The sequence below is a fragment of the Salmo salar genome, chromosome ssa11, assembly GCF_905237065.1.
Source record: "Salmo salar chromosome ssa11, Ssal_v3.1, whole genome shotgun sequence".
NCBI classification, from domain to species: Eukaryota; Metazoa; Chordata; class Actinopteri; order Salmoniformes; family Salmonidae; genus Salmo; species Salmo salar.
The window spans coordinates 77,716,060-77,740,954 of NC_059452.1; the positions used below are offsets into that span (position 1 = coordinate 77,716,060).

Here is a 24,895-nt window from a genome sequence, read left to right on the forward strand (position 1 = left end):
TCGTAACTCCATGTTCCTTGTGCAGGAGGAATGCTTTCCCATTCCAGCTGTGTGAAATGTAATGGATGATGAGTCACCAGAGGCTGGGTTGTTAGAGTGGGGATGTGTTAAAGTGACAGCGACTGGTTTTCTATGTGTTATGACATGCTGGATTGTATACAGGTAACTGCCAAAATAAAGGAAAAAGTTAATAGGGAGTTGGGCCACCATGAACCGCCAGAACAGCTTGAATGTGCCTTGGCACATACACCCTTTAAATCCCCTATCCTGTTTTGAGACCCCTCTTTCCAATTTACTGAGATGTATTCTTCTAGCCATGTTAGCCAAAATAATGGGCAACTGGGCGTTTTATACCTGACCCTAATGTGTATGGATGCATATTCAAGAAAGCGTACAGTATTATATAGAGCTATTATTGCATGGAACTCCATTCCATCTCACATTGCTCAAATGAAAAACCTGGTTTCAAAAAACAGATAAAGCAACACCTCACGGCACAACGCTTCTTATTTGACCTATATAGTTTGTGTGTATGTATTAATATGTAGGCTACGTGTGCCTTTAAAATGTAGTTCTGTCCTTGAGCTGTTCTTTTCTATTAATGTTCTGTATTATGTCATGATTTTTATGGACCCCAGGAAGTGTAGCTGCTGCTTTTGCAACAGCTAATGGTGATCCTAATAAAATACCAAATGACCCTAAGCATGATGGGATGTTAATTGCTGCTTTCAATATACTTTGTATCCCTCATTTACTCAATTGTTTCTTTATTTTGGCAGTTGTATGTATATATTAATAAGATTTATATAGCAACTTTCTACCTACTGAGGTAATCAAAGCTTTTTACATAGTAAGGGGGAAGCTCACCTGATCCATTGTGGCACCCACTTTGGTGATGCACAGTAACCATTTTGTGCCAGAACGCTCACCACATATCAGCTTGCATGGTAGAGAGGTGAGGAGTTATATTTGCCACTTAGGAATCAGTTGCCAGATTGGTTATATTATATGTCAGTGACTGGGTTGCCAGATTGGTAGTGTACTGTGACAGTGACTGGGATCGATTCCATTGTGGGGATTTGTTATGACGGAGACTGGGTTGCTAGATTGGGTTTAAGTTATGACAGAGGCTGGGTTAACAGTGTGGGGATGGGTTATAGTGACAGTGTCTGGGTTGCTAGTATGGCGATACACTACATACAAAATATGTGGGCACCTGCTTAAACATCTCTTTCCAAAATCATTGGCATTAATATGGAGTTGTTCCCCCTTTGCTGCTTTAACAGCACCCACTCTTCTGGGAAGGCTTTCCACTAGATGTTGGAACATTACTGAGGGGACTTGCTTCCATTCAGCCGCAAGAGCATTAGTGAGGTCGGGCACTGATGTTGGGCGATTAGACCTGGCTCGCAGTCGGCATTCTAATTCATCCCAAAGGTGCTCGATGGGGTTGAGGTCAGGGCTCTGTGCAGGCCAGTCAAGTTCTTCCACACAAGTCTCAACAAACCAATTCTTTATGGACCTCGCTTTGTGCATGGGGCATTGTCATGCTGAAACAGGAAAGGGCCTTCCCCAAACTGTTGCCATAAATTTGGAAGCACATAATCATCTAGAATGTCATTGTATGTGGTAGCATTAAGATTTCCCTTCACTGGAACTAAGGGGCCTAGCCCGAACCATTATTCCTCCTCCAACAAACTTTACAGTTGGCTCTATGCATTGGGGTAGGTAGCATTCTCCTGGCATCCGCCAAACCCAGATTCGTCCGTCAGACTGCCAGATGGTGAAGCGTGAGTCATCAGTCATGTTTCCACTGCTCCATAGTCCAATGGAGGTGAGCTTTACACAACTCCAGCCAACGCTTGGCATTGCGCATGGCTTGTGTGCGGCTGCTCGGCCATGGAAACCCATTTCATGAAGCTCCCGAGAAACAGTTATTGTGCAGACGTTGCTTCCAGAGGCAGTTTGGAACTTGGTAGTTAGTGATTTTTTTACACGCTTTAGCACTCAGTGGTCCCGTTCTGTGAGCTTGTGTGACCTCCCACTTCGCGGCTGAGCTGTTGTTGCTCCTAGACATTTACACTTCATAATAACAGCACTTACAGTTGACCGGGCAGCTCTAGCAGGGCAGAAATTTGATTAACTGACTTGTTGGAAAGGTGACATCCTATGACGGTACCCCTTTGAAAGTCACTGAGCTTTTCAGTAATGCCAATCGACTGCCAATGCTTGTCTATGGAAATTGCAAAGCTGTGTGCTCGATTTTATACACCTGTCAGCAACGGGTGTGGCTGAAATAGTTGAATCCACTAATTTGAAGGGTTGTCCACGTACTTTTGTGTATCTTGTGACAGAGAGGGCTGCTGTAGCCCCGTTGCTTGTTGCCTGGCGACCCTCTGTGTTGGGCATGGCAGGAGTGGACCCTGGGTGAGAAATGACCTTCTGTGTGTCTTTAAGGAGGGCTCCCGCTAAAAGGCAACAGCCATCTTTCCAGACACCATCCCCATGGCAACACCTCCGCTGTGCGAGCCCCGGGCACAGCCCCCGCAATGATAGTCCTCATGATAAGAACAATATGGATGCTAACTGGAACAACGGCGAATTAACAATAAAGGCTAATGACAGTGTAGTGCCAGGGTCATAATTTGCATCACTAATGTGTGCTATTCAAATGCATGAAGACAAAATCACAGGGTTAACATATCCCATTCAAATTCAGTACATTGCAATCCTATTAGATCCCATTAAACTAACCCCCAGGAAATTCATATTGTTTTGGCGAAGGGTTCCTAAAGTGATTTTCGTCACAGTCTGCTTTGGCTGAGGTCTCCATCCTCCCTAATTGAATTTGACCCAGGCAGAGCAGACCTCTTTCAGCTGTTTCTCTCTCTATCTCTCAGGCAGCCTCCATAAATCCATTATCCTCTCCAATAGACCGCTAAAAGTACAGCCCCGTTTTCATAGAGGGAGGAAAAAATGTGCAGGGCCGACACGATTCCTCTATTCCACAATGAGACACCATGGCAGTATGGTGACAGGAAGGAGTTACCTATAAAATGTTGGGTTACTTAAGCAATGGATTGAGTGTTTGTCCCCCCCCTCCTTTGCACAATCCGTCTGGATCCGACTTTACCCCCCCACCACTTTATTACATTTACATTTACATTTAAGTCATTTAGCAGACGCTCTTATCCAGAGCGACTTACAAATTGGTGCATTCACCTTATGATATCCAGTGGAACAACCACTTTACAATAGTGCATCTAAATCTTTTAAGGGGGGGGGTGGGGGTTAGAAGGATTACTTTATCCTATCCCAGGTATTCCTTAAAGAGGTGGGGTTTCAGGTGTCTCCGGAAGGTGGTGATTGACTCCGCTGTCCTGGCGTCGTGAGGGAGCTTGTTCCACCATTGGGGTGCCAGAGCAGCGAACAGTTTTGACTGGGCTGAGCGGGAACTGTGCTTCCTCAGAGGTAGGGGGGCCAGCAGGCCAGAGGTGGATGAACGCAGTGCCCTTGTTTGGGTGTAGGGCCTGATCAGAGCCTGAAGTTATGGAGGTGCCGTTCCCTTCACAGCTCCGTAGGCAATCACCATGGTCTGTAGCGGATGCGAGCTTCAACTGGAAGCCAGTGGAGAGAGCGGAGGAGCGGGGTGACGTGAGAGAACTTGGGAAGGTTGAACACCAGACAGGCTGCGGCGTTCTGGATGAGTTGTAGGGGTTTAACGGCACAGGCAGGGAGCCCAGCCAACAGCGAGTTGCAGTAATCCAGACGGGAGATAATAAGTGCCTGGATTAGGACCTGCGCCGCTTCCTGTGTGAGGCAGGGTCGTACTCTGCGAATGTTGTAGAGCATGAACCTACACGATCGGTTCACCGCCTTGATGTTAGTGGAGAACGACAGGGTGTTGTCCAGGATCACGCCAAGGTTCTTAGCACTCTGGGAGGAGGACACAAGGGAGTTGTCAACCGTGATGGCGAGATCATGGAACGGGCAGTCCTTCCCCGGGAGGAAGAGCAGCTCCGTCTTGCCGAGGTTCAGCTTGAGGTGGTGATCCGTCATCCACACTGATATGTCTGCCAGACATGCAGAGATGCGATTCGCCGCCTGGTTATCAGAAGGGGGAAAGGAGAAGATTAATTGTGTGTCGTCTGCATAGCAATGATAGGAGAGACCATGTGAGGATATGACAGAGCCAAGTGACTTGGTGTATAGCGAGAATAGGAGAGGGCCTAGAACAGAGCCCTGGGGGACACCAGTGGTGAGAGCGCATGGTGCGGAGACAGATTCTCGCCACGCCACCTGGTAGGAGCGACCTGTCAGGTAGGACGCAATCCAAGCGTGGGCCGCGCCGGAGATGCCCAACTCGGAGAGGGTGGAGAGGAGGATCTGATGGTTCACAGTATCAAAGGCAGCAGATAGGTCTAGAAGGATGAGAGCAGAGGAGAGAGAGTTAGCTTTAGCAGTGCGGAGAGCCTCCGTGACACAGAGAAGAGCAGTCTCAGTTGAATGCCCAGTCTTGAAACCTGACTGATTAGGATCAAGAAGGTCATTCTGAGAGAGATAGCAGGAGAGCTGGCCAAGGACGGCACGTTCAAGAGTTTTGGAGAGAAAGAAAGAAGGGATACTGGTCTGTAGTTGTTGACATCGGAGGGATCGAGTGTAGGTTTTTTCAGAAGGGGTGCAACTCTCGCTCTCTTGAAGACGGAAGGGACGTAGCCAGCGGTCAAGGATGAGTTGATGAGCGAGGTGAGGTAGGGGAGAAGGTCTCCGGAAATGGTCTGGAGAAGAGAGGAGGGGATAGGGTCAAGTGGGCAGGTTGTTGGGCGGCCGGCCGTCACAAGACGCGAGATTTCATCTGGAGAGAGAGGGGAGAAAGAGGTCAAAGCACAGGGTAGGGCAGTGTGAGCAGGACCAGCGGTGTCGTTTGACTTAGCAAACGAGGATCGGATATCGTCAACCTTCTTTTCAAAATGGTTGACGAAGTCATCCGCAGAGAGGGAGGAGGGGGGAGGGGGAGGAGGATTCAGGAGGGAGGAGAAGGTAGCAAAGAGCTTCCTAGGGTTAGAGGCAGATGCTTGGAATTTAGAGTGGTAGAAAGTGGCTTTAGCAGCAGAGACAGAAGAGGAGAATGTAGAGAGGAGGGAGTGAAAGGATGCCAGGTCCGCAGGGGAGGCGAGTTTTCCTCCATTTCCGCTCGGCTGCCCGGAGCCCTGTTCTGTGAGCTCGTAGTGAGTCGTCGAGCCACGGAGCAGGAGGGGAGGACCGAGCCGGCCTGGAGGATAGGGGACAGAGAAAATCAAAGGATGCAGAAAGGGAGGAGAGGAGGGTTGAGGAGGCAGAATCAGGAGATAGGTTGGAGAAGGTTTGAGCAGAGGGAAGAGATGATAGGATGGAAGAGGAGAGAGTAGCGGGAGAGAGAGAGCGAAGGTTGGGACGGCGCAATACCATCCGAGTAGGGGCAGAGTGAGAAGTGTTGGATGAGAGCAAGAGGGAAAAGGATACAAGGTAGTGGTCGGAGATTTGGAGGGGAGTTGCAATGAGATTAGTGGAAGAACAGCATCTAGTAAAGATGAGGTCAAGCGTATTGCCTGCCTTGTGAGTAGGGGGGGAAGGTGAGAGGGTGAGGTCGAAAGAGGAGAGGAGTGGAAAGAAGGAGGCAGAGAGGAATGAGTCAAAGGTAGACGTGGGGAGGTTAAAGTCACCCAGAACTGTGAGAGGTGAGCCATCTTCAGGAAAGGAACTTATCAAGGCGTCAAGCTCATTGATGAACTCTCCAAGGAAACCTGGAGGGCGATAAATGATAAGGATGTTAAGCTTGAAAGGGCTGGTAACTGTGACAGCATGGAATTCAAATGAGGAGATAGACAGATGGGTCAGGGGAGAAAGAGAGAATGTCCACTTGGGAGAGATGAGGATTCCAGTGCCACCACCCCGCTGGCTCGATGCTCTAGGGGTATGCGAGAACACGTGGGCAGACGAAGAGAGAGCAGTAGGAGTAGCAGTGTTATCTGTGGTAATCCATGTTTCCGTCAGCGCCAGGAAGTCTAGGGACTGGAGGGTAGCATAGGCTGAGATTAACTCAGCCTTGTTGGCTGCAGACCGGCAGTTCCAGAGGCTGCCGGAGACCTGGAACTCCACGTGGGTCGTGCGCGCTGGGACCACCAGGTTAGAGTTGCAGCGGCCAAGCGGTGTGAAGCGTTTGTATGGCCTGTGCAGAGGGGAGAGAACAGGGATAGACAGACACATAGTTGACAAGCTACAGAAGTGTTGTTTCTTGTATTATTGTCTCTTGTGTCTTTAGAGAACTGTTTCACTTTGATATCCTTTTTCTTCTGTCCTGATTTTCTCTTTCTTTTCTTCTGTTAACTAGATATTCTTTGTTGTTCTTCGTTAGCTAGCTAGCTTCTTCCAAAAGATTATTACCAAGCCCCACCACTCCTCTAACAAGTCCCATGCAGTCTGGGTGTAGCCCAAGGCTTTATATATGAGCTAGATGACTAATACGGTGCGCTGTGTTGAAGCCACCTTGCCTCCATCTTGGCACTCCCCCACCATTTCAATTTTTGGGGGGAAGCTATATAAATGCATTTATTAATGCCTACGTTTGTTTTTGCCACATTTATTCTATTACAGACACCATAACGTATACTTTTATATTATGTGAGCTAATATATATATATATATATATATATATATATATATATATATATATATCATTTTTTTAAATACATGATGGACATGAAGGTCAGTCAATCTGGTACATTTCATGAACTTTGGAAGTTTCTTCAAGTGCAGTCGCAAAAATCATCAATTGCTATGATGACACTGGCTCTACAGAAAAGGAAGACCCAGAGTTATCTCTGCTGCTGAGGATAAGTTCATTAGAGGTACCAGCAGTGTTGGAAAAAGTACTCAACTGTCATACTTGAGTAAAAGTAAAGATACCTTAATAGAAAATGACTCAAGTGAAAGTCACCCAGTTAAATACTACTTGAGTAAAAGTCTAAAAGTATTTGGTTTTGAATATACTTAAGTATAAAAAGTAAATGGAATTGCTAAAATGTACTTAGTATCAAAAGTAAAAGCAAAAGTATAAATCATTTCAATTTCCTTATATTAAAAAAAACAGATGGCACAACAACAAAAAACTTTTTTATTTTTTATTGATGGGGCATTTGTGTTTAGTACTGTTCTCTTGATAAGTGTGTGAATTGGAAAATGGAGTAAAAAGTACATTATTTTCTTTAGGAATATAGTGAAGTAAAAGTAAAAGTTGCCAAAAGTGTAAAGTACAGATACCCAAAAAAACTACTTAAGTAGTATTTTAAAGTATTTTTACTTAATAAGTACTTTACACCACTAGTTACTAGCCTCAGAAATTGTAGCCCAAATAAATGCTTCACAGAGTTAAAGTAACATACACCTCTCAACATCAACTGTTCAGAGGAGACTGCGTGAATTAGGCCTTCATGGTCGAATTGCTGCAAAGAAACCACTACTAAAGGACACCAATAAGAAGAAGAGACTTGCTTGGGCCAAGAAACATGAGCAATGGACATTAGACTGGTGTAAATCTGTCCTTTGGTCTGATGAGTCCAAATTTGAAATTTTTGGCTCCAACCGCTGTGTCTTTGGGAGACGCAGAGTAGATGAATGGATGATCTCCACGTGTGTGGTTCCCACCGTGAAGCATGGAGGAGGAGGTGTGATGGTGTGGAGGTGCGTTGCTGGTGACACTGTCTGTGATTTATTTAGAATTCAAGGCACACTTAACCAGCGTGGCTACCACAGCATTCCGCAGCGATACGCCATCCCGTCTGGTTTGCACTTAGTGGGACTATCATTTGTTTTTCAACAGGACAATGACCCAACACACCTCCAGGCTGTGTAAGGTCTATTTGACCAAGAAGGAGAGTGATGGAGTTCTGCATCAGATGACCTGGCCTCCACAATCACCTGAACTCAACCCAGTTGAGGTGGTTTGGGATGAGTTGGACCACAGAGTGAAGGAAAAGCAGCCAACAAGTGCTCAGCATATGTTGGAAAAGCAATCTAGATGAAGCTCGTTGAGAGAATGCCAAGAGTGTGCAAAGCTGTCATCAAGGCAAAGGGTGGCTACTTTGAACAATCTCAAATATAAACTATATTTTCATTTGTTTGACACTATTTTGGTTACTACATGATTCCAAATGTGTTATTTCCTTGTTTTGATTTCTTGACTATTTTTCTACAATGTGGATGTAGCGTGGTGCGTACTGGCGGCAGGGAAGTCAGGCGCAGGAGAGCGAAAAGTAATTTACAACGGTGTCATTTAATAAACATAAAAACCACCGTAAATAGAACAATAAATTAATGGGTCAAACAAAACCCGGCATCCACCAACATAACGTGCACAAGCACTGCAAGAAACAATTCCGGACAAGGACATGGGGGGGAACAGAGGGTTAAATACACAACATGTAATTGATGGAATTGAAACCAAGTGTGAGGGAAGACAAGACAAAACCAATGGAAAATGAAAGGTGGATTGGCGATGACTAGAAGGCCGGTGACGTCGATCGCCGAACGCCGCCCGAACTAGGAGAGGGACCGACTTCGGCGGAAGTCGTGACAGCGGAACATAGTAAAAATAAAGAAAAACCCTTGAATGAATAGGTGTGTCCAAACTTGACTGGAACTGTATGTATAATGTGTATATAAACATTTTCCTTTAAGTATACTTTTTTGAGATTGCTAATGTTACTGTCCCCACTATAACAACAAAAATACTTGAATACATATAATTTTGTCCTTGAAGAATTTAATTGAAATACTGTAGAATTCCATTCATTCCTATGGAAGAATGCTCCTACTGGGGAGTGCCAATATGACTGACCGGTGGCTTCAAAGCATCTCAATGGCCAATACATAGCATCAGCAATCCAGAGTTTATATTCATCATTGATGTAGCCAGCCAGGGCACTGAGTTCAGCTGGGCAGCAAGGTTTGTGTCGGCATTAATCAAAGCAGACTTGATCCAGATCTGAACAGACTGAGCCAACCCATAATCAAATTGGAGGCAGAGCAGAGAGCTCATTGCTGGCACATAGGCTAAGTAATTGAAAGGTCAGAATAAATATATAACTACCTACCTACCAACTAGGGCTGGGAATTGCCAGGGACCTCAATATATGATATTGTAGCGATACTTCAGTGCCAATACGATATGTATTGCGATTCTCTCGATTCTATATGTGTTGCGATTCGATGTTCCAAGCATATTGCTCACCATACAGTGCCTTCAGCAAGTATTCATACCCCTTGACTTATTCCACATTTTATTGTGTTACACCCTGAATTCAAAATTTATTACATAGAGCTTTCCATGCCTGGCTTGTTTAACATTTGCCCATTTTTCTTTTCAGAATTCTTCAAGCTCTGCTATACAAACATTTTCAGGTCTTGCCTTAGATTTTCATTTACATTTACATTTAAGTCATTTAGCAGACGCTCTTATCCAGAGCGACTTACAAATTGGTGCATTCACCTTATAATATCCAGTGGAACAACCACTTTACAATAGTGCATCTAAATCTTTTAAGGGGGGGTTAGAAGGATTACTTTATCCTATCCCAGGTATTCCTTAAAGAGGTGGGGTTTCAGGTGTCTCCGGAAGGTGGTGATTGACTCCGCTGTCCGGGCGTCGTGAGGGAGCTTGTTCCACCATTGGGGTGCCAGAGCAGCGAACAGTTTTGACTGGGCTGAGCGGGAACTGTGCTTCCTCAGAGGTAGGGAGGCGAGCAGGCCAGAGGTGGATGAACGCAGTGCCCTTGTTTGGGTGTAGGGCCTGATCAGAGCCTGAAGGTACGGAGGTGCCGTTCCCCTCACAGCTCCGTAGGCAAGCACCATGGTCTTGTAGCGGATGCGAGCTTCGACTGGAAGCCAGTGGAGAGAGCGGAGGAGCGGGGTGACGTGAGAGAACTTGGGAAGGTTGAACACCAGACAGGCTGCGGCGTTCTGGATGAGTTGTAGGGGTTTAGGGCACAGGCAGGTAGCCCAGCCAACAGCGAGTTGCAGTAATCCAGACGGGAGATGACAAGTGCCTGGATTAGGACCTGCGCCGCTTCCTGTGTGAGGCAGGGTCGTACTCTGCGAATGTTGTAGAGCATGAACCTACAGGATCGGGTCACCGCCTTGATGTTAGTGGAGAACGACAGGGTGTTGTCCAGGGTCACGCCGAGGCTCTTAGCACTCTGGGAGGAGGACACAAGGGAGTTGTCAACCGTGATGGCGAGATCATGGAACGGGCAGTCCTTCCCCGGGAGGAAGAGCAGCTCCGTCTTGCCGAGGTTCAGCTTGAGGTGGTGATCCGTCATCCACACTGATATGTCTGCCAGACATGCAGAGATGCGATTCGCCACCTGGTTGTCAGAAGGGGGAAAGGAGAAGATTAATTGTGTGTCATCTGCATAGCAATGATATGAGAGACCATGTGAGGATATGACAGAGCCAAGTGACTTGGTGTATAGCGAGAATAGGGGTGGGCCTAGAACAGAGCCCTGGGGGACACCAGTGGTGAGAGCACGTGGTGCGGAGACAGATTCTCGCCACGCCACCTGGTAGGAGCGACCTGTCAGGTAGGTTGTTGGGCGGCCGGCCGTCACAAGACGCGAGATTTCATCTGGAGAGAGAGGGGAGAAAGAGGTCAAAGCACAGGGTAGGGCAGTGTGAGCAGGACCAGCAGTGTCGTTTGACTTAGCAAACGAGGATCGGATGTCGTCAACCTTCTTTTCAAAATGGTTGACGAAGTCATCCGCAGAGAGGGAGGAGGGGGGAGGGGGAGGAGGATTCAGGAGGGAGGAGAAGGTAGCAAAGAGCTTCCTAGGGATAGAGGCAGATGCTTGGAGTTTAGAGTGGTAGAAAGTGGCTTTAGCAGCAGAGACAGAAGAGGAAAATGTAGAGAGGAGGGAGTGAAAGGATGCCAGGTCCGCAGGGGAGGCGAGTTTTCCTCCATTTCCGCTCGGCTGCCCGGAGCCCTGTTCTGTGAGCTCGCAGTGAGTCGTCGAGCCACGGAGCAGGAGGGGAGGACCGAGCCGGCCTGGAGGATAGGGGACAGAGGAAATCAAAGGATGCAGAGAGGGAGGAGAGGAGGGTTGAGGAGGCAGAATCAGGAGATAGGTTGGAGAAGGTTTGAGCAGAGGGAAGAGATGATAGGATGGAAGAGGAGAGAGTAGCGGGAGAGAGAGAGCGAAGGTTGGGACGGCGCAATACCATCCGAGTAGGGGCAGAGTGAGAAGTGTTGGATGAGAGCGAGAGGGAAAAGGATACAAGGTAGTGGTCGGAGACTTGGAGGGGAGTTGCAATGAGATTAGTGGACGAACAGCATCTAGTAAAGATGAGGTTAAGTGTATTGCCTGCCTTGTGAGTAGGGGGGGGAAGGTGAGAGGATGAGGTCGAAAGAGGAGAGGAGTGATAAGAAGGAGGCAGAGAGGAATGAGTCGAAGGTAGACGTGGGGAGGTTAAAGTCACCCAGAACTGTGAGAGGTGAGCCATCCTCAGGAAAGGAACTTATCAAGGCGTCAAGCTCATTGATGAACTCTCCAAGGGAACCTGGAGGGCGATAAATGATAAGGATGTTAAGCTTGAAAGGGCTGGTAACTGTGACAGCATGGAATTCAAATGAGGAGATAGACAGATGGGTCAGGGGAGAAAGAGAGAATGTCCACTTGGGAGAGATGAGGATTCCAGTGCTGGCTCGATGCTCTAGGGGTATGCGAGAACACGTAGTCAGACGAGGAGAGAGCAGTAGGAGTAGCAGTGTTATCTGTGGTAATCCATGTTTCCGTCAGCGCCAGGAAGTCTAGGGACTGGAGGGTAGCATAGATGAACTCAGCCTTGTTGGCCGCAGACCGGCAGTTCCAGAGGCTGCCGGAGACCTGGAACTCCACGTGGGTCTTGCGCGCTGGGACCACCAGGTTAGAGTGGCAGCGGCCACGCGGTGTGGAGCGTTTGTATGGCCTGTGCAGAGGGGAGAGAACAGGGATAGACAGACACATAGTAGACAAGCTACAGAAGAGGCTACGCTAATGCAAAGGAGATTGGAATGACAAGTGGACTACACGTCTCGAATGTTCAGAAAGTAGATTTTCAAGTAGATTTAAGTCAAAACTGTAACTCGGCCACTCAGGAACATTCACTGTCTTCTTGGTAAGCATCTCCAATGTAGATTTGGCATTGTGTTTTAGGTTATTGTCCTGCTGAAAGGTGAATTCATCTCCCAGTGTCTGGTGGAAAGCAGACTAAACCAGGTTTTTCTCTAAGATTTTGTCTGTGCTTAGCTCCATTCCATTTATTTTGTGTCCTGAAAATCTCCCCAGTCCTTAACTATTACAAGCATACCCATAACATGATGCAGCCACCACTATGCTTGAAAATATGTAGAGTGGTACTCAGTTATGTTTGGGGAAAATCCAATACAGCACATAACACTTTGTATTCAGGACAAAAAGTTAATTGCAGTATTACTTTAGTGCCTTGTTGCAAACAGGATGCATGTTTTTGAATATTTTAATTCTGTACAGGCTTCCTTCTTTTCACTCTGTCAATTAGATTCGTATTGTGGAGTAACTACAATGTTGTTGATCCATCCTCAGTTTTCTCCTATCACAGCCATTAAACTCTGTTTTAAAGTTACCATTGGCCTCATGGTGAAACTCCTGAGGCAGTTTCCTTTCTCTCCGGCAACTGAGTTAGGAAGGACGCCTGTATCTTTGTGGTGACTGGGTGTATTGATACACCATCCAGTGTAAATAATAACTACACTATGTTCAAAGGGATATTCAATGCCTGTTTTTTACCCATCTACCAATACGTGCACTTCTTTGCGATGCATTGGAAAACCTCCGTGGTCTTTGTGGTTGAATCTGCATATGAAATTCACTGCTCGACTGATGGACCTTACAGATAATTGTATGTGTGTGGTACAGAGATGAGGTAGTCATTCAAAAATGCAACTGAGTCCATGCAACTTATTATGTGACTTGTTAAGCAAATGTTTACTCCTGAACTCATTTAGGCTTGACATAACAAAGGGGTTGAATACTTATTGACTCAAGACATTTCAGCTTTAAATGTTTTATTAATTTGTTAACAGAAAAATCAAAAACATAATTCCACTTTGACATTAGCGGTATTGTGTGTAGGCCAGTGAAAATAAATACATTTTTTATCCATTTTAAATTCAGTCTGTAACACAACAAAATGTGGAAACAGTCAAGTGGTGTGATTACTTTCTGAAGGCACTATGTCTGCTGCAGACGGACAAGAGAGAGCCATGAGTAAATTATTTTTGATTAGTCATTGAAATAAGTGTTGTAAACAAATTGGCTCCTTATTTAAAAAGAAGATGGAGAACAAGCTATGAAGGAAAAAATACTAGAGTTTTGGTGCAGGTGGTACAGCCAACTCTGGGTTGGCAGGTAACCTAGTGGTTAGAGCGTTGGACTAGTAACCGAGAGGTCGCAAGATCGAATCCCCATGAAAATCTGTCGTTCTGCCCCTGAACAAGGCAGTTAACCCACTGTTCCTAGGTCGTCATTGAAAATAAGAATTTGTTCTTAACTGACTTGCCTAGTTAAAAAAATTTTTTTTAAGACAAATAGCGCAAAACTAATATTGCGAAATTGTCAAAGCGATAAGATACGATATATCATCAGAAGTAATATCCAATATGTAACTATCTTTTTTGTCTTCCACATCACAAGTTTCTTGGCTTGTTGAATGAAGACTGCTTTTAATAATGTAACAGATTTAGGCAAGATCTCAGGAATCCATTGCATCTCAGGTACCCACCCACTCCAACGCAGAATGGATTTATGGAAAATGTACTGCAGAATTTTAATTTCCATTGTGATATACTGTAATGTTATGTTAAAGGGTCAAATTATGTAGGCCTATGCAACGCTGTATATATTACTCAATGTCTAAGTCAATGAGAGAGAAATAACATTCTTAAAACAAGAAGTCACATATTTTGCCCAGTAGCAATGCAGGGGTGACTAGTCAGTATTGACATGACTGATGACGTGATGATGATGTCCATAGAGGGCACAGAGGCCACAGCTAGCCAAAGGAAGGTGCTGTCGGAATTTAGAAATCCTTAACTACTGCTTGTCCAAATGGCTGTGAAACATGGCCCACAAATCAACACAACTTAGGAATTGTTTCTAGTTACATTGCCTTGGCAACTGCCTCTTCCTGTCTCTGAGCTGTTAATGACTGAAGTGACCCCTCAGAGTGAGAGAGCTGTAAAAACAGACCCATTTCAGTAATACCACCAGTTGTTTCAGTCAAATTCATCAATACAAATGTCTCTGTAGAATCTCATCCATATGAATCTAATAAGAAAGATCTAAAGCAAGAGCGGTCTCTGTCACCGCAGAAGCGTGTGTGCAAAAATGATGACACCATTGAAATCTAGGGCCTTCCTGAATTATTTCAAAACCTGACTAATTGGATTAAAGTAACTGTCCAGTGAAAATCTCACTTTTAAAAGTTAATATTCTGTTACCTCAAACCAAAATAATGTTGTTGACTCATGCTACACTTGTATTTGTGGCCAAAGCATAACTCCACCTCAAACTTGTATCTCAAACAGACCATTTAAAAAATACTTACTATTTCCTAATAGAATATGATGACATACTCCTGAGGAGGTTGAACTGACCAATCAATGGTCTAGACGAGGATGAGCTGGCCAATGAGCGGTCTACTCACATTCATATCTTTATGAACAATATACGCCCACACCATTCTGTTTTTAACATAATTAATTACACTTTTTTGTAAGGAAAACTATTTAACTCATATTGTAAGTAATGATAGAAATCTGGAAACACTAGACAGTTTAAGTAATTTTAGGCCCTAACAGCAGTGGGCACCCACTGATTAGGGCAATATGATATACAGTTATGAGGTGTGTGCGCTAGGGTTGTATGGTGAGAACCCAGTTACCGAGATTTACCAACCCAAACCACTTCCCTTTTCCCGGGATAAACAACAGCGAGATACCGGAAATTCTAATACATTATTTACATGAACAGCATGGCGTGAAATGGAACTATTACATTATATGCGATGTCAAAATCTGGCTTCTCTACGGCCTCTGCATGATGAATCATCAACGCTCAGGGTGGGGACAGACAGCCCATCTCAGTATGGATCACAGTTTGTATATGTATTTATTATAGATCCCCATTAGATGCTGCCAAAGTAGCAGCTACTCTTCCTGGGGTCCAGCAAAATTAAGGCAGTTTATACAATTTTAAAACATTACAATACATTAACAGATTTCACAACACACTGTGTGCCCTCAGGCCCCTACTCCACCACTACCACATATCTACAGTACTAAATCCATGTGTATGTATAGTGTGTGTGTGTGTGTGTGTGTGTGTGTGTGTGTGTGTGTGTGTGTGTGTGTGTGTGTGTGTGTGTGTGTGTGTGTGTGTGTGTGTGTGTGTGTGTGTGTGTGTGTGTGTGTGTATGCATGTCTGTGCCAATGTTTGTGTTGCTTCACAGTCCCCGCTGTTCCATAAGGTGTTTTTGTTATCTGTTTTTTTAAATCAATGTAGTCCATGTAGTCATGGCTCTATGTAGTACTGTGTGCCTCCCACAGTCTGTTCTGGACTTGGGGATTGTGAAGAGACCTCTTGTGGCATGTCTTGTGAGGTATGCATGGGTGTGCATTCAACATGTCAATACCTCTCATAAATACAAGTAGGGATGAAGTCAATCTCTCCTCCACTTTGAGCCAGGAGAGATTGACATGCATATTATTAATATTAGCTCTCTGTGTACATCCAAAGGCCAGCCGTGCTGCCCTGTTCTGAGCCAATTGCAACTTTCCTAAGTCCTTTTTTTGTGGCACCTAACCACATGACTGAACAGTAGTCAAGGTGCGACAAAACTAGGGCCTGCGTTGTTCATAGTGTTGTTAAGAAGGCAGAGCATTGCTTTATTATAGACAGACTTCTCCCCATCTTAGCTACTACTGCATCAATATGTCTTGACCATGACAGTTTACAATCTAGGGTTACTCCAAGCAGTTTAGTCATCTTAACTTGCTCAGTCTTCACATTATTTATTACAAGATTTAGTTGAGGTTTAGGGTTTAGTGAGTGTTTTGTTCTAAATACAATGCTTTTAGTTTTAGAAATATTTAGGGAGAACTTATTCCTTGCCACCCATTCTGAAGCTAACTTCAGCTCTTTGTTGAGTGTTGCAGTCATTTCAGTCGCTGTAGTAGCTGACGTGTATAGTGTTGAGTCATCCGCATACATAGACACTCTGACTTTACTCAAAGTCAGTGGCATGTCGTTCGTAAAAATTGAAAAAAGCAATGGGCCTAAACAGCTACCATGGGGAATTCCTGATTCTAACTGGATTATATTTGAGAGGCTTCCATTAAAGAACACCCTCTGTGTTCTGTTAGACAAGTAACTCTTTATCCACAATATAGCAGGGGGTGTAAAACCACAACACACAAGTTTTTCCAGCAGCAGACTATGATTGATAATGTCAAAAGCTGCACTGAAGTCTAACAAGACAGCATCAATTTCTCTCAGCCAATCATCAGTCATTTGTGTAAGTGCTGTGCTTGTTGAATGTCCTTCCCTATAAGCATGCTGCAATTCTGTTGTCAATTTGTTTACTGTGAAATAGCATTGTATCTGGTCAAACACAATTTTTTCCAGAAGTTTACTAAGGGTTGGTAACAGGCTGATTTGTTGGCTATTTGAGCCAGTGAAGGGGGCTTTACTATTCTTTGGTAGCGGAATGACTTTAGCTTCCCTCCAGGCCTGAGGGCACACCCTCCAGGCCTGAGGGCACACTCTCCATAGATGTTTGATCGGGTTCAAGTCCTGGTTCTGGCTGGGCCACTCAAGGACATTCAGACACTTGTCCCGAAGCCACTCCTTCGTTTTCTTGGCTGTGTGCTTAGGGTAGTTGTCCTGTTGGAAGGTGAAGATTCGCCCCAGTCTGAGGTCCTGAGCTCTCTGGAGTAGGTTTTCATCAAGGATCTCTCTGTACATTGCTCTGTTCATCTTTCCCTCGATCCCGACTAGTCTCCTAGTCCCTGCCGCTGAAAAACTTCCCACAGCATGATACTGCCACCACCATGCTTCATCGTTGGTATGGTGCCACGTGATACTTGGCATTCAGGCTAAAGAGTTCAATCTTGGTTTCAACAGACTAGATAATCTTGTTTCTCATGGTCTGAGAGTCCTTTGGGTGCCTTTTGGCAAACTCCAAGTGGGCTGACATGTGCCTTTTACTGAGCAGTGGCTTCCGTCTGATTGGTGGAGTGCTGCAGAGATGGTTGTCCTTCCGGAAGGTTCTCCCATCTCCACAGAGGAACTCTGGAGCTCTGTCAGAGTGACCATCTGTTTCTTGGTCAACTCCCTGACCAAGGCCCTTCTTCCCCAATTTCTCAGTTTGGCCAGGTGGCCAACTCTAGGAAGAGTCTTGGTGGTTCCAAACTTCTTCCATTTAAGAATGATGGAGGTCACTGTGTTCTTGGGGACCTTCAATTCTGTAGAAATGTTTTGGTATTCTTCTCTAGATCTGTCCCTCGACACAATCCTGTCTCGGCGCTCTACGGACAATTTCTTTGACCTAATGGCTTGGTTTTTGTTCTGACATGCATGTCAACTGTGGAACCTTATATAGACAGGTATGTGCCTTTTCAAATCATCTCTAATCAATTGAATTTACCACAGGTGGACTCCAGTCAAGTTGTAGAAACATCTCAAGTATGATCAATGGAAACAGGTTGCACCTGCGCTCAATTTCGATTCTCATAGCAAAGGGTCTGAATACTTATATAAATAAGGTATTTCTGTTTTTTTTTTTATATACATTTGCAAACATTTCAAAAAACATGTTTTCACTTTGTCATTATGGGGTATTGTGTGTAGATTGATGAGTAAAAAAATAATTCAATCAATTTTAGAGTAAGGCTGTAACGTAACAAAATGTGGAAAAGGGGAAGAGGTCTGAATACTTTCCGAATGCACTGTATATACAAATGTATGTGGACACCCCTTCAAATGAGTGGATTCAGCCATTTCAGCCACGTGTGTGTTGCTGTGTGTCATAGTGTTTGTCTATGGTGTCTACCATGTTCTTGTAACCCATCACGTCTGGCTTGCTATCCAATCTCTATCCATGTGTAACTGTAAAGTATGTAACGCCTGATTTTGCCATAAGCTCGTATGTGATGTTAAATGGATGTACATAACATGATAGACACTATATATACAAAAGTATGTGGACACCCCTTCAAATCAGTGGATTTGGCTATTTCAGCCACACCCGTATAAAATCGAGCACACAGCCATGCAATCTTCATAGACAACCATTGGCAGTAGAATGGACTTACTGAAGAGCTCAGTGACTTTCAACATGGCATAGGATGCCACCTTTTCAAAAAGTCAGTTTGTCAGATTTCTTCACAGTCAACTGTAAGTGCTGTTATTGTGATGTGAAAACGTCGAGAAGCAACAACGGCTCAGCAGTGAAGTGGTAGGCCACACAAGCTCACAGAATGGGACCGCCAAATGCTTGCGCACGTAGCTTATACAATTTGCTTGTTCTGTGTTGCAACAGTCACTGCTGAGTTCCAAACTGCCTCTGGAATCAACGTCAGCACACAAGCCTAAGTTCACCATGCGCAATGCCATGCATCTGCTGGAGTGGTGTAAAGCTTGCCGCCATTGGACTCTGGAGCAGTGGAAATGCGTTCTCTGGAGTAATGGATCACGCTTCACCACCTGGCAGTCCGACAGACAAATCTGAATTTGGTGGAGAACACTACCTGCCCCAATGCATAGTGCCAACTGTAAAGTTTGGTGGAGGAGGAATAAAGGTCAGGGGCTGTTTTTCATGGTTTGGGCTAGGCCCCTTATTTCCGGTGAAGGGAAATCTTAACTCTACAGCATACAATGATATTCTGTAAAATTATGTGCTTCCAACTTTGTGGCAACAGTTTGGGGAAGATGGCCCTTTCCTGTTTCAGCATGACAAATCCCCTGTGCACAAGTGAGGTCCATACAAAAATGGTTTGTCGAGATCGGTGTGGAAGAACTTGACTGTCCGGAACAGAGTCCTGACCTCAATCCCATTGAACAACTTTGGGATGAATTGGAATGGCGACTGCGAGCCAGGCCTAATTGCCCAACATCAGTGCAGACTTCCCTAATGCTCTTGTGGCTGAATGGAAGCAAGCCCCTGCAGCAGTGTTCCAACATTTTGTTGAAAGCCTTCCCAGAAGAGTGGAGGCTGTTATAGCAGCAAACGGGGAACCAACTCCATATTAATGCCCATGATTTTGGAATGAGATGTTCGACGAGCAGGTGTCTAGGTCATGTAGTGTACTTTATTTCTGGTTTTAGTCATTTAAGTATAGACTGAAAACATTTTTCCTCACGAAAATTATAAAAATTCAAAAAATACTGCGGCCCATAAAAACACTATGCAGAAAAAATCCTGCACACACACACACACACACACATTTGTGGCCAAAAATGCTTGATTTGGCAATTTTTCCTGGCAATATGCAATGAAAAATGTTGTTCAAAATTCAAAAGGCACTCGCGTATTTGAGCTCTGACAAAGTCCTTAAGGCTGATACGTAAAGCTTAGTAAAGAACAGCGATACTAGCAAGAGCAGTGTGCGGGTTTCTCTTTTCTCTCATGTTGTCCAATTTGTTGTGAAAATGCGCTGAAGAGGGAAACATTTGTTGACGTGTGGTTTGATTGAACCATATTATGCGGTAAATGTGCGGTGATCGTTTGAAATTGCGAGCCCTCATTTTGTACTGTGTGTGATGGGTCAGTTTTATGTGATGATATTGTGATGATTTGACTGTTTTATATGGAAAAAGTGCAGTGATTGGTCAAATTTGATTTTGAAAAAAGAATTGCAATCACAGAATCCTGGAGGGACTGAACAGGTTCCGCCCATTCTGACTGAGAACTACAGTTGGCTATGTGTCTACAATAAAACAGGTTCCACTCATTCTGCTCCTCCTGCTGCAGTCACAGGCAGCATACACTTTTAGCATGCTAGCAATTAGCATTGAGTGTTTGCTTGCTTGTGTGTGTGACAAAGAGAGCAGTATCAATAAAGCACTGCCCAATTAGCCCCACCCCATCGACTATGCCTGCTCCACAGCTGCATGGAGGGGAGCTGCCGAGGGGAGGAAGGGATTGGAGGAGGGGTCTCTCCAGCCTCAGACCAACCCCTCAGCAAGCATCTCCAGCCTTCAGTCAGTCAGGCAGCCAGCCCACTGGAAGCCAAGCCCCCGACAGGCAGGGCAGCTTCCCCCTAAAAGGACAGCTCCCGGAACACTATTGCTGATACTGCTGCTGGTAGGAGATGAATACAGCACTGGGGATTCTGTAGCTAGCTGCACAACCAGAGAGCGTGAGAGAAAGAGGGGGAAGACAGAGAGTGAGACTCAGGAGGTAGAGAGAGAGACGGGGGAAGAGAGAGTCGGGGCGGAATGAGAGAGAGGGAGGACGGGAGGGAGAGACGCTGGCCCAGGAGCTGCTGCTGCTGCTGATGCAGCCACCTGACATTTAGCCTCCCAAGATAAGAGGAAGGAACACTAGCAGCATCTCAGTCACAATGCTACAGTGCTAGCTAGCCAGCAGATACGGTAAATACTGCTCCTTCATCACCACTCTGCTTGCACTAACTGCTGCATAGTCTCTCTCTCTCTCTCTCTCTCTCTCTCTCCCCCTTGGGTGTCGTGCCTGTGTTCTGAGCATGTGTGTGGTTGTATGTCTGTGGCTGGCTGAGGGAAGTCTCTCCCATGTACTGTGCCGGAGGAGAGCTGGGAGATGGAGGAGTGCAATAGCACATTGTGACTCTACTGGGACACAGTAGGGATGCTGGGCGCTCCTGCATTGTCACGCTCTTCTTCATTGTACACTGCCACCTGTTTTTCATAGCTGTGTGTGGCCTGTGTGGTCATTAAGGCCTGTCACATCAGCTCCTAGACTCAAAATGCAGATGTTCTATAGTACCTGTTTCCATACTATTCAATCAATGTACAATGTAATGGTGTGTGTGTGTGTTGTCTTTTCCTTATTTTGGATGTTGGTTGTGTAACCTGAACCTCTCCCTTTGCCTGGCCAAGGGGTTGCCATGGAGACAATGGGAGTCTCCTCAGCAGAAATGCTATTTGATCCCAACACTATGTTGTATCATAGATTTACAGGATGTAGATTCTGCTTCTACAACATAAAGACTGACTGCAGTACATTTTTGGGGGGATAGGGAGGAGGCTCTTGGGAATATTGCCTTTCTCCACTTACTATATCATAACTGCATTGATACTGGTCTCGACTACTGCTCTCTTCTCATAGGTGGAGGCAGGTTCTAGAAACAAAGCTGAAAGTAAATAATTTGCTCTAGTCACAATTATATTGACAAAGGATGTATATGTAAGTGTGTGTGTTTTTTTTGCGTGGGCGTGTGAAAGGGACCAACGGAAGATGAGAGTGTAGATGTGAGGGAGGGTGTATAACCTAAATTCTCAGTCTGCAGTATTTCGACAGGCATGATTCTCTCTCTTTCTCTCTCTCTCGTTCTGTTGGTGTGAATCCTCAAACAACAGCAGCAGCAATGACATTAGTGGCTCGTGGGCCGCCTCTTCTTCCTCATTCTGTTCTTTCTCCCTATATTTTCTGCGCAGACTGGTAGCCACTGCCAGCTGAGCTCAGCCGGATGCCAGGGGGTGAGGGGGGAAAGAGGAGGGATGAAGGGGGGGGGTACTAAACTTCTATTTTGAATCCCCAGCTGGATGATTTTTTCCCCCTCTTCTCTTGAGATTAATTTAGGAATAGTCTGCCAGTAAAAAGACAGCCTTGACTAATCTCAATGTTCCTGAGGACACACAGCCAGGGAGAGGGCTCGGAATAGTCACACGCATGCTTGGGCATACACACACACTTACATCCATGTGCTGACACCCACAAGCATGCATGCACTTACATGTGCAAACACACACAGACACACACTGAATCAGATCCATGATGCATTTGCTTGTCAGCACAGCATGTAGATGCATTTTTGTCTGCACACAGACATGTGCAGTGTGTGGAGTACAGTACAGTGTGTAAATGAGGCGTAAGCACAAGAAAACATCCTCTCTCTTCCCACTAATCCTGTAGTATCTGTATCAGTGTTTGCAGGTGAGTCAGACCAGATGACTCAATGTTCCCATTCAGACTGCGTATCTTTGATAGATTAATTTACTCATGTAATTATTCCTGCCTGTTTGAATAACAGATTAAATGAGGAGCATTTGCTTACACTGCTGTTCTGCTGGCTCACACTTATAATACTCAAAAGAACATCTGATACTCTGGGATCTGAAAACACTGGCAGTGTAATGGTGCAAATTAGGTTTGTGGAAGCCTAGCACTTTTACCTCCGATATTCTACCTGTAAACAGGGTATCTATAGCAACCCCATGGTCTCCTTTCCCCACCTCCTCACATATGTGAGGAGGTGGGGAAATGAGGAGGTGAGGATGACTGCTCGCAAACGCACCATAAGCGTTAGTGTCATTAAGCCAGTCGGCTGAAGGGAGTGGGTAGCGTTTCAGACCTATATGCGTAGTAGTAGTAGTACCGCAGGCATTGGGCAGTTGAATTTTATAGTAGAATGCTACAGTAGCTTCTTAGTCTAAGCTTGTTTGTAGTTTATTTGGTCGTTTGTAGTCGTTTGGTCATGTTGACATGAGCCTGGCCCGGTTGAGAAGCATGTTGACACAGATGAGAAATGTGTTACTCAGTGTTTTCCACAGGTACATAAAATAGCCCCCGCAACCGCCTCAATGTTTTGCCGAAGGACCTCTACTTTGGTGGACTCTGGTACATTCTAATTAGGGCTGTCACCGACCAAAAAAAATCTTAAATCGAACGAGAGTCATCTGTTCTTTTGACCAATCGGTTGGTCGAAATGTTAAAACGTGTATTTTTCCATATATAGACACATCCCTAAACTCAGCAAAAAAACGAAATGTCCCTTTTTCAGGACCCTGTCTTTCAAAGATAATTCATAAAATCCAAATAACTTCACAGATCTTCATTGTAAAGAGTTTAAACACTGTTTCCCATGCTTGTTCAATGAACCTAAAACAATTACTGAACATGCACCTGTGGAACAGTCGTTAAAACTTCTTTGGGATCGGTGTCACTTCCACGGGATGGTTGAGCTAACATAGGCTAATGTGATTAGCATGAGGTTGTAAGTAACAAGAACATTTCCCAGGACTTAGACATATCTGATATTGTCAGAAAGCTTAAATTCTTGTTAATCTAACTGCACTGTCCAATTTACAGTAGCTTTTACAGTGAAAGAATACCATTATATTATTTGAGGCGAGTGCACAATTTTGAACATGAAAAGTTATTAATAAACAAATTAGGCACATTTGGGCAGTCTTGATCTAAAAATTGTAGCAGAAATGCAATGCTTCATTGGATCAGTCGAAAACTTTGCACATACACTGCTGCCATCTAGTGGCCAAATTCTAAATTAGCACCTGGGCTGGAATAATAAACTATGGCCTTTCTCTTGAATTTCAGAGATGATGGTACAAAAAAATATTTGTAGTATCTCTTACCAGATCTATTGTGTTATATTCTCCTACATTCCTTTCACATTTCCACAAACTTCAAAGTGTTTCCTTTCAAATGGTACCAAGAATATGCATATCCTTGCTACAGGCAGTTAGATTTGGGTATGTCATTTTAGGCGAAAATTGAAAAAAAGGGGCGGATCCTTAGACACTAACAGCTTACAGACGGTAGGAAATTAAGGTCACAGTTATGAAAACTTAGGACACTAAAGAGGCCTTTCTAAGGACTCTGAAAAACACCAAAAGAAAGATGCCCAGGGTCCCTGCTCATCTGCGTGAACGAGCATGCTGCAAGGAGGCATGAGGACCGCAGATGTGGCCAGGGCAATAAATTGCAATGTCCGTACTGTGAGACGCCTAAGACAGCGCTACAGGGAGACAGGATGGACAGCTGATCGTCCTCGCAGTGGCAGACCATGTGTAACAACACCTGCACAGGAATGGTACATCCGAACATCACATCTGCGGGACAGGTACCGGATGGCAACAACAACTGCCAGAGTTACACAAGGAACCCACAATCCCTCCGTCAGTGCTCAGACTGTCTGCAATAGGCTGGACTGAGGGCTTGTAGGCCCGTTGTAAGGCAGGTCCTCACCAGACATCACAGGCAACAACGTCGCCTATCGGCACAAACCCACCATCGGTGGACCAGACAGGACTTGCAAAAAGTGCTCTTCACTGACGAGTCGCGGTTTCGTCTCACCAGGGGTGATGGTCGGATTTGCGTTTATCGTCAAATGAATGAGCATTACACAGAAGCCTGTACTCTGGAGCGGGATGTATTTGGAGGTGGAGGGTCTGTCATGGTCTGGGGCAGTGTGTCATAGCATCATCGGACTGAGCTTGTTATTGCAGGCAATCTCAACGCTGTGAGTTACAGGGAAGACATCCTCCTCCCTCATGTATTCCAAGATGGCGTAGCAGTAAAACTTGTTTGTTTTTGTCCCGTGTAAATATTCAATTATTGGGGGGTTTTGTATACATTTCAATATATTTATTTTATATCTATTTTTTCCATATTCGGATTAAATATACCTTACGGCAACCCGCCTCATCCAATGTGGTATGGATCTGCTATTTTTTTTGACCTTATAACTGTTACCTCCATCAGAAGCTAGCCATCAGGAGCTAGCCAGCTAATTAGCTAATAGCTATTTAGTCATTGTTAGCCACTGCTAGTGGTCTTTGCCTTTAGC

General features: G+C 45.0%; 1 protein-coding gene across 11 annotated transcripts in view; it reads left to right on the forward strand.

The window, feature by feature from the left end:
• Positions 1 to 24,895, forward strand: part of LOC106563161 (RIMS-binding protein 2) — a 106,956-nt gene that overhangs the window by 18,713 nt on the left and 63,348 nt on the right. For 2 of the 11 annotated variants that reach the window (XM_045689950.1, XM_045689953.1), the window contains exon 1: positions 19,940 to 20,702. The exons of 8 other annotated variants lie outside the window; for them this stretch is intronic. The gene's annotated coding sequence lies outside the window, so the exon portion shown is untranslated. Of the gene's footprint in view, positions 1 to 19,939; positions 20,703 to 24,895 lie in introns of those variants that run through there. One more of the 11 variants, XM_045689955.1, reaches the window with a different exon arrangement.